This window comes from Vigna umbellata, chromosome 7, assembly GCF_029865625.1.
Source record: "Vigna umbellata cultivar VRB3 chromosome 7, Vumbellata_1.0, whole genome shotgun sequence".
NCBI lineage: Eukaryota > Viridiplantae > Streptophyta > Magnoliopsida > Fabales > Fabaceae > Vigna > Vigna umbellata.
The window spans coordinates 50,435,793-50,442,561 of record NC_142171.1 but is presented as its reverse complement, the minus strand read 5'-3'; the positions used below and the strand labels follow the sequence as shown (position 1 = coordinate 50,442,561).

General features: G+C 31.9%; 1 pseudogene across 1 annotated transcript; it reads left to right on the top strand.

Moving 5' to 3' along the window:
• The first annotated feature begins 2,279 nt into the window (after nt 1-2,279).
• LOC148196538 (receptor-like protein EIX2) lies at nt 2,280-6,412 on the top strand (annotated as a pseudogene). Its single transcript, XR_015780595.1, has 2 exons — nt 2,280-4,246; nt 6,249-6,412. The product of XR_015780595.1 is annotated as a receptor-like protein EIX2 (transcript).
• Nucleotides 6,413-6,769: the final 357 nt, after the last annotated feature.

Genomic DNA, 6,769 nt, shown 5'->3' with positions numbered 1-6,769 from the left:
AACACTGCATATAGTTTTATGCTATATTTTGGGATGTTACAATTTCTATATGTTTTTAATTAGAGATATACTTTATATGAACTCTTTTAATTTTCTTTTATTTTTTCACATGTTGTTAAGAATTTAAGAGACACTTGAGATAGTAAGGTGTCACAAATATTGCGGTAGAAAAAAGTTATTATTAATATTATTATATATTTATATAACTTAAAATTTATTTATAACATCTCATTTTAATAACATAATACTATTAGAATAAGACATTTATAATAATATCTCAAGGCATATTAATAACCTATAAAATACATTAATAGAGATAAAAGTACAACAATATAGCATTTATACAAACTTTACCACTATAGATCAACAAAAGAATCCAAAACAAATCATTACAATTATCAGTGTGTCTAACAACTCAATTTGTTGATTCTTCATCCTTCATAGGTGCCTCTAAACCTGCATCCTCATTTGTTCACATCATAATGGTGATCGTGGTTCAAAAAAAGAAAAAAAAAACATAATGGTGATGATCGCAAAAGAAAAAAAAGTAAACAACCAACAAGTGAAAAGATAAGTTAGTTGAAAAGTGATATCTACACATACACACATATATTCAAATCATGCTACACCATTTAATTACCACAGTAGATATATTTAACATTAGCACACAAAATTCATACATATTGTGAGACTCTTCTAGACTTAATTATTTGGATACATGCATTAATGTCTAATCTCGAGAGATTTTGCATTTTTGGTGACCTCTACTGCTATATCAAACCATTGCTACCCAGGCTAGGTTTTTCTCGATTTAAGCCCCACAATCCAAGCCCAATATGCCTCGGGTCCATTTGCCAACCGAGGTCGTATCTTTGCTACTGAGGGTTATGCCTCGGTTCACCCTAGCAACCGCACCAGTATTTTCTTTAGACACCAGTTGCTTAACAACCGAGGCATATAATGCTTTTAAAATTACGAGACTACCACTGTGTTTTGATATGCTTCGGTTCCATAAAAACCGAGACATTATGTACGAGTTAAAAACGTCATTTTTTACTAGTGATGGCCTAAGACGCGGTACAGATTAACCTTGTGTGGTAGCTTTGATGGTTGTTAGTTGTTCCACCACACAAGTGCATAACCCACTATGGTTCTAGCGTGGGGGCCTTTCTCCATCTGACAAAGGGCATGTTGAAGGACTAGCCTCGTGTGGCAGCTTTGATGGTTGTTAGTTGTTCCATCACATAAAGGGCAGAACATGTTTTAGCTCGACATTCATTGTATATTCGGATAGTCAAGTCTAAGTCTATTGCATGATTAGGATGGATGGTTATGTTGTGTGAGGTGTAAGATATGTTCTAATGTTTTTTTATTATGAGAAATTATTTTTACTACTAGTTTACCCTTGCTTTTGTCTTTGTTTGTCTATGTATGTTTCTTTTTTGCAATGATCACCTTCAATGGTGTGAGCTTAGTGAGTGGTTTTCTCTAGTCGTCTCAATGTGAAGAAGTAGGATGAAGTAGCAGCACATACATAATGTATTCTCCAGGTGTAGGATCTCCTTTCTCAATAGTTTTGAAAAGTTTCTGGTAAGTTAACATCTATGTAATGTTTTATTTTGGTAGTTTTTACTCTACTAAAATGGTGTTACAAAAATTATACATTTTGGAAATTAAACAAAGAGAAATACATTTTTTTATACATAAAGAAATTCTCATTAGACAGAATTAGAATAGAGTTGAGTAAATCAACTATAAAATATAAAATTCTCCATCTATGAATTATGTTGACATACTAGTGGGTTCAAACCTATATTTTACTACAAGATTTAATAATTAAATATCTCACTTTTATGAATATACAAAGAAAATTGCATTGTTTGTAAAATGTAAAATATTAAATATATTAATATCTATATAAGTGTGTTTTTTTTTTTATAAAATTCGTGCTTCAATGGTTCAGATATAAAAAACGATGAAAGAACAGGAAAACAATAAATATGATAAAAAAAATTCTTTTATGTTAATAACAGTTAAGCAAAAGTAAGTATAGAAACATTTAAAGTTGTAAAAAAGGAAAGAGAAATAATAATTGTTTAGCTCTGGAAAAGTTGTATGGTCTTGCTAAATAATGTTGTAATTTTTCATTTTTTATAGTTTAATTTGATTTAGAATGGTTGCAATTATTGAACTCTTTGTGGATGCATAGAATGTTATATATGAATACCAATCTAGTTTGAGGACTCACACTCACTGCTTATCTATAAGTTTTGTGTGTGATGATAACACACCACATGTCAATGAAGAATCCAGGTTGTTTAAGATTGATGATGTTTTATGCGTGTGTGGTGTCGCAGGTTGTTAATGGAGAACAGCAAATCAGATGCCTTCCAAACGAGAGGGAAGCACTCCTCCAATTCAAGGCTGCCATTGTGGATGACTACGGCATGCTATCATCTTGGACCACTCCTGACTGCTGCCAATGGGAGGGGATTCGCTGCAACAACCTCACCTACCATATTTCAATCCTCGACCTTCACGGAGAATATCCAGATGACTCTGGACGTTATCTGAGCGGAGAGATCCACAAGTCATTGATGGAGTTGCCACAATTACAGTATTTGAACCTCAGTCATAATGATTTTCAAAACACTCACATCCCAGAGTTTCTTGGCTCTCTCAGAAACTTGAGATATCTTGATCTCTCCTTATGTGGTTTTCACGAAGAAATTCCCAGTCAGTTAGGCTCTCTTTCTCATTTGAAATACTTAAATTTTGCTTATAATTCTCTGAACGGTTCAATCCCTTATCAGCTTGGAAATCTCTCCCAGTTGTATTATCTTGATCTCAGTGGCAATGAGCTTGAAGGAAATATAGCACCTCAACTTGGAAATCTCTCCCAATTGCATGAGCTCTATCTTGGAGGATATTACCGTAATCTCAAAATCAGTGACGGAGGTCAGTGGCTCTCAAATCTCATTTCTTTAACCCGTCTTTCTTTGGAATCTATATCAAATCTTAATACTTCTCATACTTGGTTGAAACTGATTGCGGAGCTACCTGAACTAAGAGAACTAAGTTTAGTTCATTGTAGCCTTTCCGACCATTTCATTCTGTCATCCAAACCTTCCAAGTTCAATTCATCTACTTCCCTCTCTGTCCTTCATCTTTTCTCATAACACCTTCACATCACCTTTGGTATTCCAGTGGGTCTCAAACATCACTTCCAACCTTGTTGAGCTTTACCTTAGTGGTAATCACTTGGAGGGTTCCACCTCAAGTGATTTTGGCATAGTCATGAATTCGCTCAGGCATCTTGACCTCTCCTCTAATTATTTGAAGGCCAGAGATTTGATATACTTCATGAATATATGCACCCTTACATTCTTTAAACCTATTTTCAAACAATTTGACTGAAGACCTTCCCTCCATTCTCGGTAATTTGTCCAGTGGGTGCGTTAGACACTCATTGCAAGAATTGGGTCTGTCATGGAATCACATCACTGGCACTTTGTCTGACATTTCAGTATTCTCCTCTTTGAAAACACTGCTTCTTGAAAGAAATCGGTTAACTGGAAGGATACCGGAAGGTGTGAAGTTACCGTCCACTTTGGAGTATTTGTCAGTTTGGTCAAATTTCTTACAAGGTGGAATTCGAAAATCATTTGGCAATGCATGTTCTTTGTTCTTTTTGGACATCTCTATGAATGGCCTGAGTGATGAGCTTCCGATGATAATTTCTCACTTGTCTGGATGTGCTAGATATTCATTGCAAGAATTAAGACTAAACATGAATCAAATCAATGGCACACTACCTGACTTCTCAACATTCACATCCTTAAAAATATTATATCTTCAGTACAATAAGCTAAATGGAGAGATTCATAGGGACATTCAATTTCCACCTAAATTGGAGGACCTCTACATCTCTTCAAATTCTTTAAAGGGTGTGTTCACTGACTACCACTTTGCTAATATGTCTAAGTTACAGAATTTGGATTTATCTCACAACTCATTGGGTTTGGCATTTAGTCAAAACTGGGTTCCACATTTTCAATTGCTATTTATAAACTTGAGATCTTGCAGCTAGGTCCAACATTTCCCATGTGGTTGCAGACACAAAATAAATTTGTCTATATTGACATTTCAAATGCTACAATATCAGGTATTATTCCTGAATGGTTTTGGGCTAAATTACCTCTACAAAAAGTGATGACAATGAATATTTCATACAACAGTCTACAAGGTACAATTCCAAATGTTTCATCAACGTACGTTTCTACTTCCATGCATCTTGGATCAAATCAATTTGAAGGTTCTATTCCTCTATTTTTACGAAACTCTCAAATTCTTGATTTATCAAAAAATAAATTCTCAAATCCTCTTTCATTTTTGTGTGAAGATTATGCAATTTCAGTTCAAATTCATTATTTAGACATTTCATACAATCACTTATCAGGAGATATCCCAGATTGTTGGAAACAATTGAACTCACTAGTTTATCTAGATTTGAGTCACAATAAATTTTCAGGAAAAATTCCAACTTTAATAGGATCGCTTCTTGATCTTCAAGTATTGTTGTTGGAGTAACAATTTAGTAGAAGGAATTCCTTTCTCCATAAGAAATTGCACAAAACTAGTAATGCTTGATTTGTCAGAAAACAAATTATCAGGATCTATCCCTGATTGGGTTGGGACAATAAAAGATTTGCAAATATTAAGTCTAGGAAAGAATCAATTCTGTGGGAGTTTACCATTAATGGTTTGTTGTCTAAGAAAGCTTCATCTCTTGGATCTCTCACTAAACAATTTATCTGGAAATATTCCTAAATGCATAAACAACCTTACTTCAATGGGTCAAACCACATCTTCAATACATCTTTATTATGCGTTGAAAATTGGTCTTTATGATTTCCAGAGGCAATACTATTTGAATGCATGGTTGACATGGAAAGGTTCAAAACAAATGTTTATGAATAACGGTTTGTCACTTTTAAAAAACATTGATCTCTCAAGCAATCATTTTTCAGAAGAAATTCCTATAGAAATAGAGAAATTATCTGGTCTGATCTCATTGAACTTATCAAGAAACAATTTGATTGGAAAAATTCCTTCAAACATTGGAAATATAACATCACTTGATTCTCTTGATTTGTCAAGAAACCAACTTGTTGGTTCAATTCCTCTAAGTCTTGCTCAAATTTATCGACTTAGTGTGTTAGATTTGTCTCATAACCATCTAAGTGGGGAAATTCCTACAAGTACTCAATTACAGAGTTTCAATAAATCTAGTTATGAAGATAATCTTGATCTTTGTGGACCACCACTTGAGAAGTGTATTGAGGGTGGGTCTGAACAAGAACCAAATGTTGAAGTTGATGAAGATGAATATTCATTATTGAATAATGATTTTTTTATAAGTATGGCATTTGGATTTGTCCTAAGTTTCTGGACAGTGTTTGGCCCAATCTTATTCCAACGTTCTTGGAGACATGCCTATTTCAACTTCTTAAACAACTTAGAAGACATTGTTCATGTCAAAATAGTACTCTTTGCTAAAGTACTTGACAAAGATTAACAGGTAATAATATCACAAGTTTTATATAATTTTGCTATCTCTGCATATTACATGCACATTACCGTATATTCCTTGTTTTATTACTTCTATAACATTTCATTGATTAAAATAAAATTAACAAATTATTATTATGTTAAATATTGAACCGATTTTTACAATTCAATGAGTTGCTTTTGAAATTCATGATCTCAATTTATTATGCAAGAGCAATTAAATATATATATTATATATATATATATATATATATATATATATATAATATATATATATATATTTCTTTTCTTTAGCAATGCTATTTTATTTCACTGTCTGTTCTATATGGGTTAGAACATCCAAGTCTCCTTATATTATATTTTTTTTTCGACAAAGAAAAAAACGTAGCATGTTAACTAAATCATGAATTTTGAATACTGAGTGCATTTAGTGTTTATTTACTTTGATTCTTTATTTTTTGGTAACCTTTTGCAAATTTGGATGAAAAGTTGGCATGACTACAAAACTTCTGAGATTTTATCTATAATTCTTTTTAACTAACCTGATTATTATTCATATTATTACTTCAAATTTTAAACATGGCAACTATATTTTTGTAGTGAAAAAGAATAAAAAGTTAATTTATTTTAATGTACACATTTCGAAGAACTAACTTCTTTGCATTTTCAATTTTCAGGCACTTGAAACCCATCCTCTTGTACGACTCCACCTTTGAGCTTGTTATGTTTGCACAAGGCAATGGTTTCATTAAATTATAAACGTCATTAAGCATTGTGCTTGTTGTGAAAAATAAATTGTCATACATATTATTAAAAATTCACTCTTTTTTTTTTCTTATAATCCAAACTTCTGTCTAAAATATTTTTCAGTTAATTACATTTCATATATTTTCCTCAGGAAAGTTTCATCATTTTAATGAGTGACTTGTTTTCAATTTTACAAATTCTACAAATTACTTTATAGAAAAATTATATATATAAATATAAAACAGAGTGATGATGACATCTTTAAACTTATTTATCGAGAGTGAATATTTGCAATATACATATAGTTGATAAAAAACTAAATCGAAAAATAATTATTTCAAATTCAATTATCTTAAATATTCAAAATAAAATAAGGAAGTATAGAATAAGTTCAGAGTTTAAAACTGAAAAGAAAGTAGAGAAATATATTGCGTAGTAAACAAACATTGCA